Source organism: Protopterus annectens, chromosome 2.part1 (assembly GCF_019279795.1).
Source record: "Protopterus annectens isolate FY-2018-M chromosome 2.part1, PAN1.0, whole genome shotgun sequence".
In the NCBI taxonomy this organism is placed as follows: domain Eukaryota; kingdom Metazoa; phylum Chordata; order Ceratodontiformes; family Protopteridae; genus Protopterus; species Protopterus annectens.
This window is the reverse complement of record NC_056729.1, coordinates 1,315,483,977-1,315,507,890: the sequence shown is the minus strand read 5'-3', so window position 1 is coordinate 1,315,507,890 and position 23,914 is coordinate 1,315,483,977.

Below are 23,914 nucleotides of genomic sequence, written 5' to 3'. Positions count from 1 at the left end.
GCTGCCGCTTCATCTGGGTCTCCCGCTCCAAGCAGGTTGCATTGCGTACGGATAAATTTTTGGGTCCTACACTGGACACCAGTGTGCATATGTAAAGTTCATAGGTTCATAGGTTTATACTAGGCTATCTGCCCTAAGGCATTTATAAGCCTAGCCCAAATTATTGTGGCTTACGCCACCCCTTATATGAAAAAATACTGTGCCCATTAGTTTGTTGTGCCTCTGTCCAGCAGTGACCCAGAGATGATTCCCGGGGTAAACCTACGATCTCCCATCCACAGGTCTAGATTTCTCTTGAACAGAGTCAGCGAGGTGCTCTGCCTCACATGGACCGGGATTTTATTCCACAGCATAGGGAGTCTCTGAGTGATAAATCTATCCCTCCAGCACGTCCTATTTATATCCGTGCTAAGGTTTAAGTCGCTTGCTCTAGTGGTTTTGGTGGATTTGGATTTTTGAGGTGGAGCATGTCCATTAATTCGGGTTGGACATGGCCTTGTATGTCAGGCACATGTCACCTCTGAGCAGACGGTATGCGACTGAATAGAGCTGGAGTTTCTTCAATCTGGCAGCATATGACAGATTTTGGAGTCCCTTTATCCTTTTGGTGAGGAACTTTGGGGTCTCTCCAATTGCTGCAGATGTCGGGTGAGATACATCCCGAATGGGGCATTGTACTCGATCATTGGTCTGATAAGTGAAGAGTACAGGGAACAATGACCTCACTAGATCTGGATGTGAATCCTTCATGATCAGGTGGGCAATGTAGAAGGTCTTTCTAACCACTTTAGCAATGTGAGTGTCAAAAGAAAGGCCACTGTCAACCTGGGTCCCCAGGTCTCTGATAACCTCTTCTGTGCTTAGTGGATTGCCACCTATATGGTAGCTTGGGGTTACCTTGTTCTTCCCGAAGGGTATGACTATACATTTTTGGCGTTTAACTTCAGGCCATGGCTCTGGCACCAGCTATCTGTTTCAGTGAGTCCCTTCTGAAGGATATCCGTGTCCGATGCACTTTCCACTATGGCCCAGTTTGCAGTCATCTGCAAACTTTGTCAGCCAAAGTCCTCCCATGTTGGCCTGTACTTCTGAGAAGTAGATGCCAAACAATAGGGGCCAAGGACCGAGCCCTGTGGGACACCACTTGTGACCCGCTTGAGTCTGACACAGCGCCAGCAACTCTAACCCTGTGGGTTCTGTCCTTAAGCCAGTTTGCAACCCATCTTGTGACATATGGGTTTACATTTAAGCTGGTAAGTTTTTCTACAATACCCGAGTGGGGTATTGTGTCGAAAGCCTTTGCAAGGTCAAGGTAGGCTGTATGGACTGCCTTTCCCTCATCAATGGCCTTGGTGACTATTTCGAAGAAGTCGACCAAGTTCAAAAGGCATGATCTTCCCTTGACAAAGCCAAACTGGGTCGGGTCCAATGTCTGCAAGTCCCCTATATCTTTGTTTATGAGCTCCATTATGATCCTCTCCATAGCTTTGCAGACTAGACTTGTTAAGCTTATGGGGCGGTAATTACCAGGGTCCGTAGAGGCGCCACCTTTGTGGAGTGGGACCACAGTTGCCGTACGCCACTGTGTAGAACATATTGGACTGTGTCCATCTGACCAGTGTGTTTGACTTCCGCTGCATGTCCAGCAGTCACGGATGTCTGTTGGAGTACCCATATTATGTAGTGCTACGTAAACCGGGTCTTCCGCCACTGAACCCAAATGGTGTAGTTCCCATGATGCAGGCTAACAATTGCTATCACTAATCCGCAGATATCACGTTGGGACATTCCCGCCTCTCTATTGTCACATTAACATGAGGAAACCATGAATAACCTATTGATTCATTGCAGGATGTTCTTTATATGTGTGTACGCCATAGCTTTAACATCCTATACCCTTTCTATTTGACGTTGTTGGTGTGTCATTAGTATGTGTTCTGCAGGTCGCCCATTTGTTCCACGGTATGGCAGCGAGTGATCACCATTCACTTGCTGGGAAATTGAGTGCTGTGTACGCCGGTATTCACACGGCGGTCTGACTTTGTATGTGGAGTCTCTACTGTAGTCCCTATCTGTATTCCCTGTGTTTTGCCTTACTACAGCTGTGTGATCCCAGCAGGTTTGCTGTTATGGGTGCCATCTTGGCCGTACGTTTGTCCGTCCATGGGGAATGGCTACTGGACACTGGTAGAGGGCTGTACACATATCACAGCTGCATTTAGCATTCTCCGGTGGATGATTTGCATTATTAGTGTGGAGTAACGCATGTGCTATACCCACATACCTCCCACGGGGCGGTACGATGGATTATCTGCCAATCGACACACAGCCCCATTTCTGCATACCCACGATCCCATGTCTGCAACCCTCGATGGTACCCATTGCACATCCTCCATGTGTGCGTGAATGGGATGTGGATGCACGTCTATGGACTCGGCAACCTGGGGAGTCCGATCCATATGTCCTGCATGTCATGGACACTTGTCATCAACCTTGAAAACGCTGGTGGTGCACATATGTAGCTGTGCCGTAGTCATGGCTATCAGGTCTTCTGGTTCTCTAGATCGCCGCCTGTTCACATTGCATACGGATAATTTTTGGGTCCTACAATGGACACCAATGTGCATATGTCAAGTGTAGAACGTATTATACTGTGTCCATCTGGCCAGTGGGTCTGACTGCTGCCGTATGTTCAGCAATCACGGATGTCTGTTTGAGTACCCATATTATGTAGTGCTACGTAAACCGGGTTATCCGCCACTGTACCTAAATAGTGTAATTCCAATGTTGCAAGCTAACAATTGCTTTCACCAATCTGCAGATATCCCATTGGGACACTCCCGCCTCCGTATTGTCAACTTTACACGAACGAAACATGTAGATCCTATTAATTCATTGAAGGATGTTCTTTATATGTGGGTAAGCCATAGCTTAACCATCCTATAACCTTCTTAGTTCACGTTGTGGGTGTGCCATCAGTATGTGTTCCGCAGGTCGCACATTTGTTCCGCGGTATGCAAGCGAGTGATCCCCATTCACTTGCTGGCAGGTTGAGAGCTGTGTACGCCGGTATTCGCACGGCGGTCTGACATTCTATGTGGAGTGTCTGCTGTACTCCCTAAATGTGTTCTCTGTGTTCTGCCTTACTACAGCTGTGGAATTCCGCCAGGTGTGCAGTTATGGGTGCCATCTTGGCCGTACGTTTGTCCATCCATGGGAACTGCCTCATGGACACTGGTGTAGGGCTGTACACATGTCACAGATGCATTTAGCATTCTCAGGTAGATGATTTGCATTATCAGTGCGGAGTAACGCATATGCCATACCCACACACCGCACACGGGGCGGGACAACGGATCGTCTGCCAATCAAGTCCGACACCCATTTCTGCATACCCACGATCCCATGGCTGCAACCCCCGACAGTACCCATTGCACATCCTCCATGTGTGCAGGAATGGGATGTGGACACACATCTATGGACTGGACTATCTGGGGATTCCTGTGCATATGTCCAGCATTTCATGGACAGTTGTCATCAACCTTGAACACGCTGGTGGTGCATATATGTAGCTGTGCCGTAGTCACGCCGGTCACATCATCTGGGTCTCGATCGCCGGTTGACATAGCGTCGGATAAATTTTGGGTCCTACAATGGACACAAATGTGCATATGTAAAATGTAGAACATGTTGGACTGTGTCCATGTGGCCAGTGATTGTGACCGCTGCTGTATATTCCCCATTCGCGGATGTCTGTTTGACTACACATATTATGTTGTGCTACGAAACCCATGTTCTACTACGATTAACCCAAATGGTATTGCTGTACTGCTACAGGTTGGCAACTGCTTCAAGTAATCCTCAGACAGCCCAGTAGGACATATATGCCACTGTATTGTCAATATGACACAGCCAGACCATGTGGACACGATTGATTCATTGACGGATGTTCTTTATAAGCGGGAACGCCAGTGTTTCAACATTGTATGACCGTCCGAGTTGACGTTGTTGTTGTGCCATTGGTATGTGTTCCACTGGTCGCCCATGTGTTCCGCAGTATGGCAGCGAGTGATCCCCATGTTGTTGCTGGCAGATCGAGTGCTGTGTACGCCGGTATTTGCACGGCCATCTGGATTTCAATGGGGGGAGTCTACTGTAGTTTCCATCTGCATTTCCTGTGTTATGCCTTACTGCACCTGTATGATTCCACCGGGCTTGCAGGTATGTGTGCCATCCTGGTCGTAGGCATATCCATCCATGGGGATTGCCTACTGGACACTGTTATGGCCTGTACACATTCCACACCTGCATTTAGCATTATCCGGTGGATGCTTTGCACCATTAGTGGGGAGTAGGTCATGTGCTACACCCACACCGCTCCCACGGGGCGGAACAACGAATTATCTGCCAAACAACACCGAGCCCCATTTCTGCATACCCAAGATCCCATTGCTGCACCTATCGATAGTACCCATTACACATCCATCATGTGTGCGGGACTGGGATGTGGGCGTACATGTATGGACACGGCGATCTGTGGATTTCTGTTCATATGTCCTACATTTCATGGATACCTGTCATCAACCTTGATCACGCTGGTGGTGCATATGTCTAACTGTGCCGTAGTCACGGATATCGCATCATCTGGTGGTCGGAAACGGCTGGTTGGAGTTCTGTTAGAATGTATTTTTGGGTCCTACAATGGACACATATGTGCAAATGTAAAGGTAGATGTTGCTGGATTGTGTCCAACTGGCCAGTGGTTTTGACCGCTGCTGTATGTTCGCCAATCGCGGATGTCTGTTTGACTACCCATTCTACGTGGTGCTACGTACACCAGGTGTGTTAGAACTGTAAATAACTGATGTATATCCAAAGATGCAGGTTAGCAACTGGTTTACATAACTCTCAGACGTCCCAATAGGACATATCCGTCACTGTACTGTCAACATATCACCACCGGAACATGTTGATCCCCTATGTATTCATTGAAGCATGTCTTCTTTATAGGTGGGAACGTCATAGCTTACATATCCTACTTGACGTTGTTAGTGTGCCATTAGTATGTGTTCCACAGGACACCCATCTGTTCCGCTGTATGGTAGCGAGTGCTACCCATTTTGTTGCTGGCAGATCGAGTGCTATGTACGCCGGTATTCGCATGGCGGTCTGACTTTGTATGGGGAGTGTCTACTGTACTCCCTATCTGTATTTCCTGTGTTATGCCTTACTACAGCTGTGTAATTCCACCAGGTTTCCAGTTATGGGTGCCATCTTGGTCGTACGCCTGTCCATCCATGGGAATTGCCTACTGGACACTGGTATAGGGTTGTACACATTTCACACCTGCTTTTAGCATTATCTGGTGGATGCTTTGCATCATTGGTGGGGAGTAAGGCACGGGCTATACCCACATCCCTCCCACGGGGCGGGACAACGGATTATCTGCCAAACAACACCGAGCCCCAATTTTGCATACCCAGGATCCCATGGCTGCAACCCTCCACGGTACCCATTACACATCCTTCATGTGTGCGGGACTGGGATGTGGACGCACTTATATGGACACGGCAATCTGGGGATTTCTGTTCATATGTCCTGCATTTCATGGACAGTTGTCATCAACCTTGAACACGCTGGTGGTGCATATGTATAGCTGTGCCATAGGCACGGCTGTACACCGTCTGGGTCGATCGCAGCTGTTTGATGTCTCAAATGGGTAAATTTTTGGAGTCCTACAATGGACACCGATGTGCATATGTAAAGTGTAGAACGTGTTGGACTGTCACCATCTGGCCAGTGGTTTTGACTGCTGCCGTATGTTCCCCAATCGCGGATGTCTGTTTGACTACCCATATTATGTATTACTTGGCCTATCTATATCCACGTGCCAGTAAGCGTAAATACAGCAAACCTTTAGTCCTGGTCATCTTCATAAAAGACATCATTGAACATATATCAGGCCAAAACGGACAATGACAGAAACGATACACTCCACAGTCAAAACATACTAAGCTCTTTCACCCACTAACATGGGGCATCGTCGGAGTACGAAATACATTACATAGTCATCCGTTATACACTTCTTTCAGAGTCAGTTTAAAGTCAATTAATCAATAAACCTGCTCATAGTTAAGTGGACAGTGCTCCATGTCTTGATGATAACGTGACATATACAAATCAGTGAACAGAAAAGCTGGCTTTGAGCGAGGCAAACAGTTAACTTCAGTGTAACTTCAGTATAACTTCAGTATAATTTCCAGCTCCCAGTAAGAAACACTTCAATACTCTAGTAAGCAAATAACTCTCCAGTTCAGTAATGGATGAATATTCTTTAATAATATGAACCAATTCAATCAGACAAGCGCTTTCGCTATAATAAGCTTCCCCAGGTCTATATGAAATGACATAAAAGCTGTTATTTATATATACAAATCCTACTATCAATTAAACAAATCATTTTACATTTAAAAGGGAAATGCTTAAGATCAAACACACTTATTCAGAGTATTCCTGCAATGCATGTATAACATATATACTGTTTAGAAATATATTCAAAGTAGTATCATTATAAAAAGTAAATAAATATTACTTTAGTAAATATCTATATATATGCTCAAATTTATGTATGTTAATATAATAATAATAACAAAATGCATTGCTGATGACATCTTATAGTTCATATATATGGATCAGTAATGATGCATATTAACAATATGTATATACCTAATAGAGAATAATGAACTTGTCTTCTCAGCATAATACTCATAAATTAACTTATTTAAAATCAATTTTTCATAGATATCTAAAAAACATTATTTCATAGATATATAAAAAATATATATATAAATATATTCTGAATAAGTGTGTTTGATCTTAAGCTTTTATGTCATTTCATATAGACCTGAGGAAGCTTATTATAGTGAAAGCGCTTGTCTGATTGAATTGGTTCATATTATTAAAGAATATTCATCCATTACTGAACCGGAGAGTTATTTGCTTACTAGAGTATTGAAGTGTTTCTTACTGGGAGCTGGAAATTATACTGAAGTTATACTGAAGTTACACTGAAGTTAACTGTTTGCCTCGCTCAAAGCCAGCTTTTCTGTTCAGTTTTTACTTTATCTTTGCCTGGCGTATGAGCGTTTATCCGAAGAGGTGACTGGTTTTCCGTTTCAGTTTGATATTCAAATCAGTGTTGCATACATTACTTAATGGAAACAATAATACAACAACGTGTTTATATAACTACAATATTGGTCAATACAATCAGTCTATTGACACATAGTTGATAATTGTTGTGAGTAAACCTTAGAATGTAGTGTGTTGATCATGATATGAAATATCAATGTGTATAACTGTTGCATTACGATTCCAATGCATGGAATCAATAAGTACAATTGAAGCATAATTTGTATAAATATGAATGTAAATGAGAGTCACAATGTTACGTGTGAATATGACTGTATCATAACTATATCAATATGAAATGGAATGAACTGTAGTTGTTTACATCTTCTTTTCCGGTGACAAATCTATGTCCATGCGTCATATATACGGGCCGTCGGACTGCTGTGTGTACATGTCTACATGTGAACCCCTCGTTTCATACCTTTCTTTGTTACTGTCTGTGGATTACCTGTGTACACACATCAATTAACATGCCATACCTTTCCGCTGTACAGGTTCTGGCATGGTGTACGGCTGGTTGGCCCTTAATCTTGCTGTGTGTTACATTGACCAGTGTCTATCTGGCAATTCGCTGGTGCCTCATGTGTGACCTTCTTGCTTCTTTAGGGACCTGATCCCATAATTGTGACGTGCTTCCACTGGCCATATATCTGTCTGTCGTCTGGGATCTGTGTGTAACCAGTCCTTTCAGGACACTTTCTATTGTTGTTCTTTTTTGGTTACATATATGAGTACTTTGGTATGTTGTGCTATGATTGTGTGTGGAGCATTTCTCCACGGGCCTCTGCTGACACTGGACATATATCCAGCTAGCGTAGCCCGGTCAACAAGTGTGAGCCACCTGGATGCAATTCGTACGGGGGCACCTTCTGACAAGTGGGTCGGGTTACTGATGCATAACCGTCATCAATCCATACTACTAACACATACGTTATTCTATCCACATTCTATGTTTGTCTCATCACATAGCGTGTGTTTCTCACTATTTCTAACGGTACTTTACATGGCATTGCCCGGTTCCATACTTTCAGAGGCTGACATTTATGAGACCTTTCTGGTTGACGTGGAGGACACATCCTTAACCTGGCCTGCTTCGAGGGGATCACACACGCACACGCGCACTTGCATTCCCTAATTGTGGGTTACGCGCAGGCGCACATGCATATCCGTATTCTGTCTCCATATGTTTACTGGGCCTGTGTGGTTACGTGGTCTGTGTTAGTTGTGACTATTCTGGTAACATATCTCTGATCTGGTTGACGGACGTGTGTGGAATGCACGTACACCTTTATACATGTAATAGTCTTTGCAGCATGGACGCATTACATACACGTTCACATGTATATGTTCCATAGTCGTAATTCAAACAGGACTGCATTCACGTTTGCCGGTTACTGTGACCACTACACGTTAGCTGTTCGGTCTCATTAATATGCATACCCATGGTACTTAGCTACATTTACATATCCCCCCACCCCCACCCCCCCGCACTCACACACGTCACTGGCATCCATTCTCCTGCTGGGAAAGGTGCGGTACTACATGTTAAACATTCCTTATTCCCTCGCGTTCATGTCCCAGGATGCATATGTCATGACCGCAGGGATGTTCAGATCACAGGGGCTTATATCCCCAACGCATACAGGCCTTCGATTGTCAGGGTGTTCCTGTGGTGCTTTGGGTTTGGTGTTGTCCGCCCAGTGTACGGAACTGGCCTGACCGTGTACGAATGTTAGATGAGTCACATGGGCACGGTTTGTCTGTGTCTATGATACCATGTCCCCCCCCCATAATTCCTAACCGTGTGCGCTGATTGGCCGGCGTACCCGTTGTAGATCTTGTTATAGTAATTGCACACGGTCTAGTCGAACGGACCTATTTCCATTACTAACCCTCGGTATTCATGACCTGTCTCGCCATATTACATGGGTTTAACATTGCGTGATGGCTTTCACTGAGCCACGGACATGTCCGTTGCTTAGTTTGGGCCAGTCCCGCTCTGCTACACACATTTAACATGGCGGAACAGGTTGAACAGCTCAGCAACGGGGACATCGGCCTCTCCGTCGCTGTTTAGTATTGAATCGCTATGTTGACTTTGTTTCACAGAGCGAGACAGTGTCGACATTGGTAACGGACATCTCGCGCAGTACGTCCGCACTGCCGCGGGTGGCATATGTCTGCGTTTGGGCGGCGGACAGGCATTATGCTGTGCCATTATGTCTGGGGAATATATGGTTTCTTGCCATAGATGATATGTCATACTAGCAATGACCCACGTCTGGGAGTGGGCACTGCTGTATTTACCCACGGCAAGAGTGGCCTTAGGTCACGTGGTGCCCTAGGCAGAAGTACTCCATGATGCCACCACCACATCACCCGCTACCCCCGTCCTGGTCTACCTACACAAAATAAAGGCTTGAAAGGTGCCCCGAGTAGATCGGCGCCCTAGGCGGCTGCCTAGTTGGCCTATGCCTAAGGCCGCATATGTGTGTGGTCCCTCGGGCGTCGGACTCGGGAACGCACCACGTCTGCCGTGAGTATATCTAGCATTACCCACATCCAGGCGTGGTTTATTGCTATGATGTTCCATGTGTACGGACACCTGTGTTTGGACAACCTACAATAGCTTCTGCTATTGGCATGCAATGCTGTGGGTGGTGCCGGTTACCATACATATGCCTTTCTCAAAAGCCGAATTCACACTTCTGAACACTACTGTGGTCTCCTTTGAGGCCCCTGAGCCAGTGGTAAACATTACTCAATCTGCTGAATCACGTACATATGCCTTCCACCAGCACCTGCAGGACTGCATGGATCAGGCAATCCCATACAAAACTGAGACTCTTTGTACCAAGGCCAAGCATCCAGTCTGGTGGACCCCAGCCATGAACAAGCTCTAGAACGACAGGAGGTAGCTACTACAAGATAGAGCAGAATACTTGTAAGGTAAGACACCCTTGCTCATTGTATGTGAAGAACTACAAGCTGTCAGGAAATCATCCAGGGGAAATTCAACAGAGAAATCAACAAGGACTCGACAGACAATCATAAGGCCTTCTTTAGCTATGTTGGACACCTGGGAGAACACTCCCAGATATGCTCACACTGGGATCAGAATGATGTGAGGATGACTGAACCTACACACATTGCCAACATACTGGCTGACAGGTTCGGTGCTAACTTCTCCCCCCCCTCACCCCCACATGGAGAGATATCTATACCAGAGGATTGTAGATCCTGGAACTTCTGTAACACACAGGTGGGAAATGCTCTCTCCAAGGCAGTAAACACAGCATCCATGGGACCAGATGGTGTCCCAGCTGTGTACTCCATGAACTCAATGGGGAATTTAACCCACAGTTAGGACAGCTGTTTAATCTTAGCCTCACCTCAGGATACGTACCCAGGTAGTGGCACAAGGCGACTGTAGTCCCACTTCACAAGGATGGTGCATCCACTGACACTGGTAATTACCATCCCATTAGCTTGACAAGCCTTATCTGCAAAGCCATGGAGAAGGATCATGATGGAAGTCATACATAATGACATAGGGGACGTGCATACTTTGGATCAAACCCAGTTTGGCTTGGTCAAATGCAGATCATGCCTTTTAAATGTGTCTGACTTTTTAGGATCAGTCACCAAGGCCATTGATGAGGGCAAAGCAGTATATACAGCCTACCTCGACCTGGCAAAGGCCTTCAACACAATACCCCCCTCAGGTATCATTGATAAACCCGTCAGCTTGAATGTAAATACATACTTCGCCAGATGGGTTGCAAACTGGCTAAGTGACAGAACCCACAATGTCATAGTTGCTGGCGCCATGTCATACTCACAGCCGGTCACAGGTGGTGTCCCACGGGGCTCAGTCCTGGGTCCACTATTTTTCCACATCTACATTTCCAAAGTGCAAGCAAACACAGGGGGGTTATGGCTGACAATGTTTGCAGATGACTGCAAACCGGGTGCCATAGTCGGACACACATCTGACACAGATATCCTTCAGAAGGGCCTCACAGCTATGGATAACTGGTGCCAGAGACATGGCCTACAGCTAAATGCCGGGAAATGCATAGTCATACCCTTTGGGAAGAACAAGGTTACCCCTACCTACCATATAGGTGGCAATCCACTGAGCACAGAGGGAGTTACCAGGGATCTGGGGACCCGTGTTGTCGGTAACCGTTTGTTCGACACACACGTTGCTAACGTAGTTAGGTAGACCTTCTACATTGCCCACCTGATCATGAACGGATTCACATCTAGATCAGGGGAGGTCATTGTCCCCTTGTACTCATCACTCATTAGACCTATGATTGAGTACAATGCCCCGTTCAGAATGTATCTGACCCGACACCTGCAGCAGCTGGAAAGGCCCCGACAGTTCATCCACAAACGGATGCAGGGTCTCAGGAATATGTGTTATGCTGACCGACTGAAAGGTTTCCATCTCTATTCCGTCGCATACCACTTGCCCAGAGGTGACCTGTGCCTGGCATCCAAGGCCAGGTCGAACCCGGATTTGATGACTATGCTTCACCTAAAGAATCTAGATCCCTCAGAACCACAAGGGCAGGTGACGTACACCTTGACACTGTCATTAATAGAACGTGCTGGTGGGACAGATTCCTCACCCAGACACTCACTATGCTGTGGAACAACATCCCAGTACATGTGAGGCAGAGCACCTGGCTGGCCTTGTTTTAGTATTTTGACAAGGATGTCTGAATTGCTTTATTCAACTAACCTTCTAAATGAATATTTACTTTACCACATTTTGAATCTTTACATTCCATTGATATATTTTACATTAGTCATAATCATAGTGTTTATCTCTATATATTAGGGTTCATTTATATTACTAGGTGTCTCTAGTTCTTTTAATATATTGCCACAATCCCTAGAACATATATATGTAGCTTATACACTCAGACACTTGGAAAACATTATGTTGGTTCTTCTTTCATATTTATACATATATTTTTATTTTCGCTGAAGAATATACATTTTGAAGCAATGTCTACTTTACTCACTGTGTGCAATCTGTAACCCGAGTAGAGTTTGTAGCTTGTTCGCCTTTAAGGCATTTAATTAATACTTAGCACATCTTATTTACTGCCCAATTAAGGGTTTTAAATGTAGTAGGTTGAACTGCATTGTATGTATTCTGAAGAAGTCTGCTTATGAAGCAGATGAAAAGCGCTTCAATAAACTATGGTGACTGCATTTAATTCCTGGTGGGCTCTGAGTGGTCACCGACCGTTTCTACAGTACCTCGTTTTTGCTTTGGACTTTCTCATCTGGTTCTCTGTGTTATTTGTATGGGGAATGTCAGGTGTAGTCCCTATGTGTATTACCTGTGTAATGCCTTACTGCGGCAGTGTAATTCCACCGGGTTTGCAGTTATGGGTGCCATCTTGTTCATACGCTTGTCCATCCATGTGAATTGCCTACTGGACACTGGTATAGTGCTGTACACATTTCACGCCTGCATTTAGCATTCTCCGGTGGATGCTTTGCATTATTAGTAGGGAGTAAGGCAGGTACTACACCCACATCCCTCCCACGGGGCGGGACAATGGATTATCTGCCAGACAACACAGAGCCCCATTTCTGCATACCCAAAATCCCATGGCTGCAACCCTCGACAGTACCCATTACACATCCTTCATGCGTGCGGGACTGGGATGTGGACGCACATGTATGGACACGTCGATCTGGGTATTTCTGTTCATATGTGCTGCATTTCATGGACACTTGTCAGCAACCTTAAACACGCTGGTGGTGCATATGTCTAACTGTGCCGTAGTCACAGCTATATCATCGTCTGTTGTTCGGACACGGCTGGAGTGGGTTCTGTGACAATGTATTTTTGGGTCCTTCAATGGACACCAATGTGCATATGTAAAGTTAGATGTTGCTGGACTGTGTCCAACTGGCCAGTGCTTTTCACTGCTGCTGTATGTTCCCCAATCGCGGATGTCTGTTTGACTACCCATTCTACGTGGTGCTACGTAACCAGGTGATTTAGTACTGTGAACAAATGGTATACATCCAAAGATGCAGGTTAGCAACTGCTTTAAATAAACCTCAGACGTCCCAATAGGACATATCCGTCACTGTATTTTAAACATAACACCACCAGAACATGTTGATCCCCTATGTATTCATTGAAGCATGTTGTCTTCATAGGTGGGAACGCCATAGTTTACATATCCTAGTTGACGTTGTGGGTGTGCCATTAGTATGTGTTCCACAGGTCGCCCATCTGTTCCGCTTTATGGTAGCGAGTGCTCCCCATTTTCTTGCTGGCAGATTGAGTGCTGTGTACGCCGGTGTTGGCACGGCGGTCCAACTTTGTATGGGGAATGTCAACTGTAGTCCCTATGTATATTTCCTGTGTTATGCCTTACCACGGCTGTGTAATTCCCCCGGGTTTGCAGTTGTGGGTGCCATCTTGGCCGTACGCTTGTCCATCCATGAGAATTGCCTACTGGACACTGGTATAGGGCTGTACACATTTCACACCTGCATTTAGCATTCTCCGGTGGATGCTTTGCATTATTAGTGGGGAGTAAGGCAGGTGCTACGCACAGATCCCTCCCACGGGGCGGGACAAAGGATTACCTGCAAAACAACACCGAGCACAGTTTCTACATACCCAGGATCCCTTGACTGCAACAGTCGACACTACCCATTACACATCCTTCATGTGTGCGGGACTGTGATGTGGACGCACTTCTATGGACTCGGTACCCTGGGTATTTCTGTGCATATGTGCTGCATTTCATGGACAGCTATCATCAACATTGAAGACGCTTGCGGTGCATATGTGTAGGTGTGACGTGGTCACGACAATGAGTTCACATGGGTGATGACGGAAGCTGGCAGGCATTCCATGAAGTAAAATTTTTGGGTCCTACAATGGACACCACTGTGCATATGTAAAGTGTAGAGCTTGTCAGACTGTGTCCTTGTGGCCAGTGGGTTTGACCGCTGCTGTGTGTTCACCAATCGCGGATGTCTGCTTGACTACCCATAGTGTGTAGTGCTACGGAAACCATGTTTTCCGAGACCAGAACCCAATGGTGTACATCCAATGTTGCAGGTTAACAACCGCTTTAATTAATCCCCAGAGGTCCCGGTTGGGAAGTATCACCACTTTATTGTTGGAACAACACATCCAGACTAGGTAAATCACGGGAACTTTAGCCCGGTCTTACCGGCCATTTGCAAGTGTAATTAGCAGACACGTGTCAATACATGTATGATAATACATATTGTCATGCCGAAGTTAATCTATGTTATTTGGACAATGGCTTCTGCTATTGGCATCCGTTGCTGTGAGTGTTGCCGGTTACCATACACATTGCTTGCTCAGAGGCAGACTTCACAATTCTGAACACTACTGTGGTCTCCTTTAAGGACCCTGAGCCAGTGGTCGACAGTACTGCAGCCACTGCATCACTCACATATGCCGTCTACCGGTACCTACAGGACTGCATGGATCAGGCATTCCCTTACCCAACTGTGGTTCATTGTACCAATGCCAAGCATCCAGTGTGGTGTACCCCAGCCATACACAAGCTGTACAATGAGAGGAGGTGGCTACTACAAGGCGGAGCAGACACCTTGTGAGGTATGACACCCTTGGTCATTATATGTGTAGAGCTACACGCTGTCATGACATGGTCCAGGGCATGTTCCACAGATATACCTACATGGACCTAGCTGACAATCATACACCCTTCATTTGCTATGCTCGACACCTGGGAGGTCACTGCCACATATGCTCTGACTGGGTTCACGATGATGTGGAGTTTACTCAGCATACACACATTGCCAAAATACGGGCTGACAAGTTCGGTGAGGACATCTCCACACCCTCCCCCCCACATGAAGAGATGTCTGTACCAGCGGTTTGTGGTCCCCAAATGTTCTGTGACACATGGGTGGGACATGCTCTCTCCAGGGTAGTGAACATAGCATCCATGAGACCAGCTGGTGACCCGACTGTGTACTCCACTATCTCATTGAGGAATTAGACCCACAGTTAGGACAGCTGTTTCTTTGTAGCCTCACCTCAGGTAACGTACCCAGGTTGTGTCGCACGGCGACTGTAGTCCCACGTCACAGGGCCAATGCCTCCACTGACCCTGGTTATTACTGTCCCATTACCATGAGGTGACCTATCTGCAAAGACATGGGGAGGGATCATACTGCGGCTCGTAGATGAAGGCATAGGGGACCTGCATACATTGCATCCAACACGGTTTGGCTTGTTCAGGGGCGATACATGCCTTTAAAGCATGGTTGATGTTTTCAGGACAGTCACCGAGACCATTGATGGGGGTCTTGCAGTCCATACAGCCTACCTCGACCTGGCAAAGGCCTTCAACACATTACCCCCCTCAGGTATCGTTGATAAACCCATTGGCTGGGATGTGAACACGTACATCACAGGATGGGTTGTAAACTGGCTATGTGACACAGCCCACGCGGTCATAGTTGCTGGCAGCATGTCAGACCTACTGCCTGACACAGGCGGTGTCCCATGGGGCCCTTCCCTGGGTCCACTCCTCTCATACACCTACATTTCCACAGTACAGGCACACACAGGGGTGTTATGGGCAACATTGTTTGTAGATGACTGTGAAACAGGTGCCATAGTGGGACGGACATCTGACACAGATATCCTTCAAAGGGGCCTCCCACATATGCATATCTGCTGTCAGGGATATGTCCCACAGCTAAATGCAAAGTAATGCAACATCATACCTGTCGAGGAGTACTAGGTCACCCCTGTCCAGCATATGGGTGGCAGTCCACTGAGCGCAGGGGTGATTACCAGGGATCAGGGGACAGAGGTTGTCGGTCACCATTCGTTCAACACACATGTTGCTATCGTGGTTCGGTGGGACTTCTACATTGCCCACCTGTTTGTGCAGGGATTCACATCTATATCAGGGTAGGTCATTGTCTCCTTGTACTCATTACGTGTTACACCTATGATTGACTACATTGCCCCATTCAGAGGGTATCTGACCCAACACCTACAGCAGCTGGGAAGGCCTCATAGGTTAATTGTCATACAGATGCAGGGTGTCATGGATTTGTGTAATGCTGCCCCACTTGTAGGACCCTGCCCCATTCGGTCACATACCTGTTGTTCAGTGTTGACCTGTGCCTGACATACGAGGCCATGTCAACCCATATGTCATGTCTATGCTTCACCTACTGTATCTGCATCCCTCAGAACCACAGGGGCAGGTGACATGAACCTTGTCACGGTCATTAATGGGATGTGTTGGAGTGACACATACATCACCCGGACACTCACAATGCTGTGGATCTACATCACAGTACATGTGAGACAGAGATCCTTGCTAGCCTTGTTCGGGGGTATGTTGTCCATTGGATGGGGGATTGCAGATATAGGCCAGGGATTACATCATTATCACTGCTTGACAGAGGTACAGCAATATCATAAGTATTTTATCTCCGGCCCAGAAGGTTGGCAAAGGAATCCTAACTATGGTGTAGGGTTATGGCTGAACTTGGGTCGATGGCCTACCCTGTACCTATGGACCTGTGAACCTATATTCATAGTTTGTCCCATTTACACTTGTCTATCCCCTATCCTCTTTCTCATGTCTATATTTCTGTGGCACGTGATTGTCCTCTGTATTACTTGCAGGTATGCTGTCTACAGTGCACATACGTCACGGTTGATTACAGTGTATCTGTGTCCCTAACACTGTGGTACTGAGGACTACCACACATCCTTCACAACATTACATGCATATGTCCATTCTATTCTTCTTTGGCCTATGGGGGGGTGTTAAGGCAACAATTACACATGTCCCTGTTTGTGCATGCTTCATGGTGGTGTTTGACCAGCCTCCGTTGCAGTCGTGGGTTGGACGGTAGTGTTTCTGTGTGTTTGGCATGTGTTTTTATTGGCGGTACATCTGTGGGAGGTGTGGTTGGCACATGTTCCTCTTTGCAGGGAGCCCCATCCTGGGGTTTTGTGTCATGCATCTGCACTTGGCACGTGCCATATGTCCTGTGCTATTCCCACAGTCGTGTATGCCTTCATGCAGTACTACTGCGTGTTACTGGCTGTTTGTATGTGGTACACATGGTGATTGTGGTGGTTGGCTTGACCTATTCCCATGCTAGAACATACACATCTGTCAATTACGTTGTTTAAATCAAACTGTAACACTCATTAGTCTTTTCAAAATGACAGTCAATAACACAGGAAGCTCAGATTCACAACGTTTTAATAGTGTGCACCAGGAGGCAAATAACTATGCAGTACAAGTATAAAGTTTTGTCTGACTCTATACAAGAAACAGCTGTATGAGTATTGTGTTTACAATCATCTTTTGCCCACCTTAATGATGTGGTCAGTCACAGGGCATTTACATCACTATAGTCCACAATATTGTATTCCTACAACAGTGCTAAGGTAATGCTTATTAAATGTTTTCCCATGAGAATAGCACAGCCTTGCGAGCCACAAAGTCAATTAGAATGTCCTTCTGTAAATTCTGCTCTGTCAAGGTTCCAAGCCTGTTCAGATACGATCATCAGTTCATTTCCTACTAGGTTCCTTTGTCTCTCTGGTGAGCAGCTGTACTCTGTCTTAGATAGAGCTCACAAGGCCATCCTCCTCAGTGGAAGGATGAAAGATATACCTGTACATACATTTATTATTCTCTAACAAAGCAGATGACTAATGCTGAATGACATACGCCTGCTGCACTGGTTACTGCCAGGGTCAGGGTTCGATCACACTGCAGCTACACTACAGGCAATTACATGCATGATAAGTTCTACTGCCATATTGTAAAATAGAATAATATGCATTATACACTATTTGCTTCTAAACTAGCACGTCATATATATGTTTAAATATATATTTTTCTAACATTCTCCCTCCTTTGATTGCTTCTATTCTATCCAGAAACATATACAACATTATTTCATTCCCTAACCTCTTCCTCTCTGGAACATTTAACTAGGCAAGTCATTTGTTGTACATTTCAGAAAGGATTTCATTTGGTATTAACAAATACCACTACAGGTCTTGATACATAGTCTCGGTTACAGATACGTCGACAGAGTCCCTGACTAATACTTTCATACAAAGTATCCCGCAACAGACACATGCTCCCAATATGAGCAGAACAACACAAATGGCAATCAAGATATTCAGTATGAGTGAACCCCATCCACCAAATGGTTTCTGGAAATAGTTCGTCAGTGGGTTTGGGCCTGGTTCCGCCATGGCTGATACCTGCTGTATTACCTCTAGGTGGGCGTTGATATCATGCTTATTCTGTGGTACTTAGACACAGCGGTCTTCTTTGATAAGTGCGCACATACCACTTCTCGCCGCCAGGGTGCAGTCGTGAGCCATTAGATTTTGTGACACAACAGTTCTCATTGCATTCAGTTCATCAGTCACAAGTTCAAGAGCGAAAAGTCGCATTGCTCATTCCTCCGACAGGTTTTGACAACTTCCTCTGTTCCCTGATTGATTTCACTACTCCACAAGCTGGGATTGTTCCAGCCCAGGATATAACACTGTCACTCAAGTCCATATGAGTCAATATTACTTTATCTCTTGCAGAAGAATGATTTTTCAGAACAGCTTCCATTTCACCCACTGGATTAGTAGGTTTCTCGACTGTGTTCCCAGTTCTTCGAGCTATATGTCTTACAGTTCGTTTCGTACCCAGAGGCAATTGTGCAGTATGTCATATGACTGGAGCCAGATAACCCAAAAAACAACTGCCGGACCAATTCTCAGGTAACCATTGATATGCTTTTTTCCCACAAACAAAATAACAATATTCTACTTTACTACTGATGCGGGTTAACTCTGCATGTAACATTTTCCTGTCTATAACAGAGGACTGTTTATACAATTCCGGATGTTTCTGCACATCTTTCCACATTGTTCTCATGAAGCTTAAATACAAATCATGAATGGTGCTACAACTAGTACTGTGATCTTTGGCTGTTATATGACATTTGTAAGACACAGTTATGTTACAAATACTCCCACCAACTTGAACTGTATCATGTTTATGAAAACAAACAATTCCTTTTTGTGTAACAGGTCAGTACAGTGCCACTTTGTCCTGTGATCTCACAGAACCTGTATCAAAGTGTAAATATTCACAAGTCGCAATCTATCCCCAAGGGGACAACATACATCGGAAGTCCTCCATATGATGTAGGTATGGCAGTGCAAACACAGCAATTTGAAATGTTCATAGTCTGTACATGCACATGTGTCATGCCTAGGTATGTGTTGAAGTTTGGATGCCACTCTGTGGCCAGTTCATCACGTATCACTATTTGTATCTGTGTAGTTATATGCAGGTAAGGTCCCAGCAAATGTAAAGTCACCACAAACATGGTTAATAGGTGTATGATCAGTAGGACAGTAAACCAAATGTCTTTGGGGTTGCTTTGTATTGTTATACACTCTGGCCCGGGTGATTCTGTCTCTATGGTATATCGGCTACAACATGTAAATCAGACTTGATATCCTTTACCGGTTTGAAAAAGGTGAGGTGAACCCAGGACGACCTTTCCGCAAACTTTACTGCAGTAGGCGTTGCCAACAGTACCTGGTACGGACCTTCCCACGTTGGACTCGGCAAGTTACTTTTTTGGATAACAGTGAAACACACCCAGGATACTGGAGTCAGCTATGTGTCCGTCTTCACTTGCTCTTTATCTGTAAAAGAGTTTAACTGCAAAACAGTGTTATTGGTTAACAATCCTCTCATGTAACTTGCTAATGAGCCATCGACCTCCAGCTCTGCAGGCATGACAGCATTCCACTGTGGCACATAATATGCCATTCCAAATACTACTTCGAAGGGGGTCAAACACTTTACATTTGGAACTGTTGTCATGCTCAGCAATGCTAGAGGTAGACAGCAAATCCGACTCATCTGGGTGTCACCTGTCAACCTCCTCAACTTATTTCTCGGGATCCCATTGTACCTCGCCACCAGTCATGCTGACTGTGGGTTGTACATGCAATGATTATTCATGGAAATCCCAATTAATCCCCCATGTTGCTGGATTGTCTGGTTCACAAAATGTGTTCTATTGTCACTGTAGCTTCTTTACAGTATGCCAGATCTAGGGATACTTTATTTTACTGGGACCTTTGCCACTGTTGCTGCATCCGGATTCCTGGTTGGGTATGCTTTTACCCATTTTGATAATATATCTATAATCACTAAACAGTATTTCTTCCCTTCACATTTATTCAGCTGTATAAACTCCATACAAATAGTATGGAACGGTTATGGTGGTATAGGGAAACCCACTCCCTTCGGTTGAAATGCTCCCTCTGCATGATGTTTACTGCAAATATGACACGCTGCTCATGATGTTTGTATGTGGTTCCTAATTCCGTATGTTAGGAATATTCTGTTAACCAACTGTACCATCCCCCCTGTTGAGACATGGCTCTACCCATGGCTCAACAAAGCCGCATATCTGAATACATTAGACGTTAATATTGGCTTTCTCACTGTGGATATGTACATCTTCAAGGATTGCTCCTCGTCATACCCACGTCTGCTTTTCTGCTTTCGTAGTTGATGTTTGCATTGTTTCTAACATTTCTACATCTAGAATGTCTGAGGATTGTCATTCCTCATTCAAAAAGACACTTTCCGACTGTGAGGCTGCTTGTTTTGCAGCTGCATCAGCTCGTGCCTTACCTTTCCTAATGTTATCCTGTTGCTTTGTATGAGCTGCAAATTTACAATTAGCTACTTTAGTGGGTAGCTGAATGGAATCTAATGCATTCAATATCTATTGCGCATGATTAATCGGTTTACCAGTGGATGTTATCATTCCCCTATTCTTCCACTGCTGCACATAAACATGCACTGTAGAGACAACATACTGACTATCGGTATGAATGTCCACACATCTGTTTTTCGCTAGAGTGCAAGCACGTGTTAAAGCTATCAATTCTGCTGCTTGAGCAGACACGTTATGCTGCAGGGTTTGGGCTTCTACAATCTCATTATCAATAACTACTGCATAACCTACTTGATTCTTTCCTGTAGGACTCTTTCTACATGATCCGTACATATAAACTGTCACCTCTGCATCATCTAAGGGTATATCAGTGATATCCTGTCTGTGTAGAGTTATTTTCTCCATTTCCTGTAGGCAACTGTGTGGTGTGCCATACACAGGTGTCGGACGTGACGTTGATAGGTTTAATGTTGTACAACGTTCAATCACCATATGAGGTTGACTCAGGGGTATGGTCAAACAAGAAAGATGTCTAGCACGGGTCAGGAATGCTATTTTCTCTTGCAGCAAAATGATCGCAACTGCATGAGACACTCTCACAGTGAGAGGGTGGAATAATAACATTGATGCCGAGGCCTGTACTGCCATGGGTGCTGCAACAACTGCCTGTACACAATGTGGCACTGACCATGCCACTGTGTCCAACTGCGATGAGTAGTAAGCTATGGGGCGTTGCTTACTTCCATGCTGTTGCATCAAGACTGACGTCATATATCCCTGCTTACAATCTACAGTCTGAAAACATCTGTTATGATTATTCGGGAGACCTAAAACAGATGTTGAAGCTATCAATCGTTTTAGTCTGCAGAAAGCTGTTTCTGCTACTGGACTCCAGTGTAGTATATCTTGTGCTGCCATAGGTGTATTAAAGATTAAAGCAGACAATAGAGCAGATTCCAAAGCATTGTTTGGTAACCAGCTTGGACAAAAGTTAGTCGGCCCAAGAAGGACATCATTCCCTTCTTGGTAGTTGCCTTGGGTGCTTGTGACATTGCTGCCTTCCTATCGTCATGTAATGTTCTACCCTCCTTGGATGCCACATATCCCACGTACTTGACCTATATTCTCCGTAGTTGCAATTTATGCTTGCTTAATTTATGTCCCTGTTCTGCTGAATATTTCAATAATGCGAATGTATCTTCCCTACATTGCTGCTGGGTAGGGGCCACAAGCAGAATTTCATCCACATAAAGTAGAACTTGACTGGTGGAGTAAACACCGGAATGTTGCTAGCCATCTCCTGTGCGAATATCGTTGGACTTTCACAGTATCCCTTGCGATAGCCGGGTATGGCTGTATCTGTTACCCTGAATGTAAATGCAAAACAATACTGACTATCTGGATGTATAGGTATTGAAAAGGAAGCATAGCTTATATGTACCATGGTAAGATACTTCTGTGGCGGGTTCATAGCATTCAATATAGTGTGTGGGTCTGGCACCATCGGTACCCTAGGTATTATTACATGATTTACAGCTTGTAAATCCTGTACCATCTGCCATTCCCCCTTTGCTTTTCTATCAGAAGATACAGGGGTATTGCATGGTGAATAGTGATTACTTTGTAGATGGGGAATTCCCTCTGTGACTTTCCAGATATCTTCTGGTGTCCACGGTCTATACACTAAGGGAGTTGGGTCCTGGCCTTCCTGTCCTGCATGAGGGTTCGGTACTTCAATTAATTGACAGATATCCTCACTCTGTTCTAGTGACTCTCTTCTTACTTGAGTGTCCCTAGGTATTTTACGAGTTCGGGATGTGGTTTCAATAGCTTCTCTTACATTTGGTCGTTGTGATACCTCTGTTGCCACAGGATAACATGGGGGGGACTAGCCTGCCCTCCCGCTTCATATCCTGGATGTGGTATCGGAGGTGGTAGAGGGGGGGCTGTCGCTACTACTGTATTATTATCTTCTTTGTTCACGATGATGCTTTCGCATTTTTAGTGTTCTGTTCCCTTCGGTTCACTACCTCAATCCACCTATGTGCTTGAGGGATACCCAATTGTCGGTTTTTTAGCCTGCACATCTTAGGGTTGCCACCTTTTCAAATGCACAAAGTGGGACATTAGTGTTAGGAACATGGGATTTTGCAGGGCAAAACATACCCACGGCCAGTACAAAGGACAGCAATTCACTTCTTGCCAGAATAGCAACCTATTCTTGTAGCATTTGAGTTGCTTATTCTGTTTATTATGATATTTTGGTGTTTCTGATACAAAATAACTGTTTTATGCTACCATTAAAGAAGATATAGGAAATATTTTTGTCCTAAGATATTAGGACATTTACCATTTGTTCAGTTTGTTTGCAGGACACAACTGGCCAAAGAGGGACTGTCCCTCGCAAAGTGGGACAGGTGGTTACCCTAGAACATCTGCGTCACATTTTAAGTGATTCCAATGTTTCACTAACGATATTTTGTCTAATATACCATCAATGTCATATTTATTACCCCATTTTGCAGAATATCTCACATTATGTGCTCTCTGCAATTGCATATACTTCACATCACCCGTCAAACGCGGATCTCACCATCTCTTAGTGCACTAATCTCCCATGTCTTCTACACGACTGTTACGTAACCCTTCTCTCGTACCACGTGATATCTCCTTCCCTGTATCCACTGTAGTGTCTACAATGACTATTTACTCTACTCTGTGTTCCCCTGATCTATGTCCAAATTTAAAACTACTTGGATTGGTCTTCGACCTGATATCACAACTGTTAACAAAAACACAATGTAGCCTGGTCCATGATCTACAATAGAGACAAGGAGGCAAACTCTCCTTACCTGAGCCTCCTGTTTATGACTGCACGTTTTCTTCTTGGGATCCAGTTTTCCGCTTT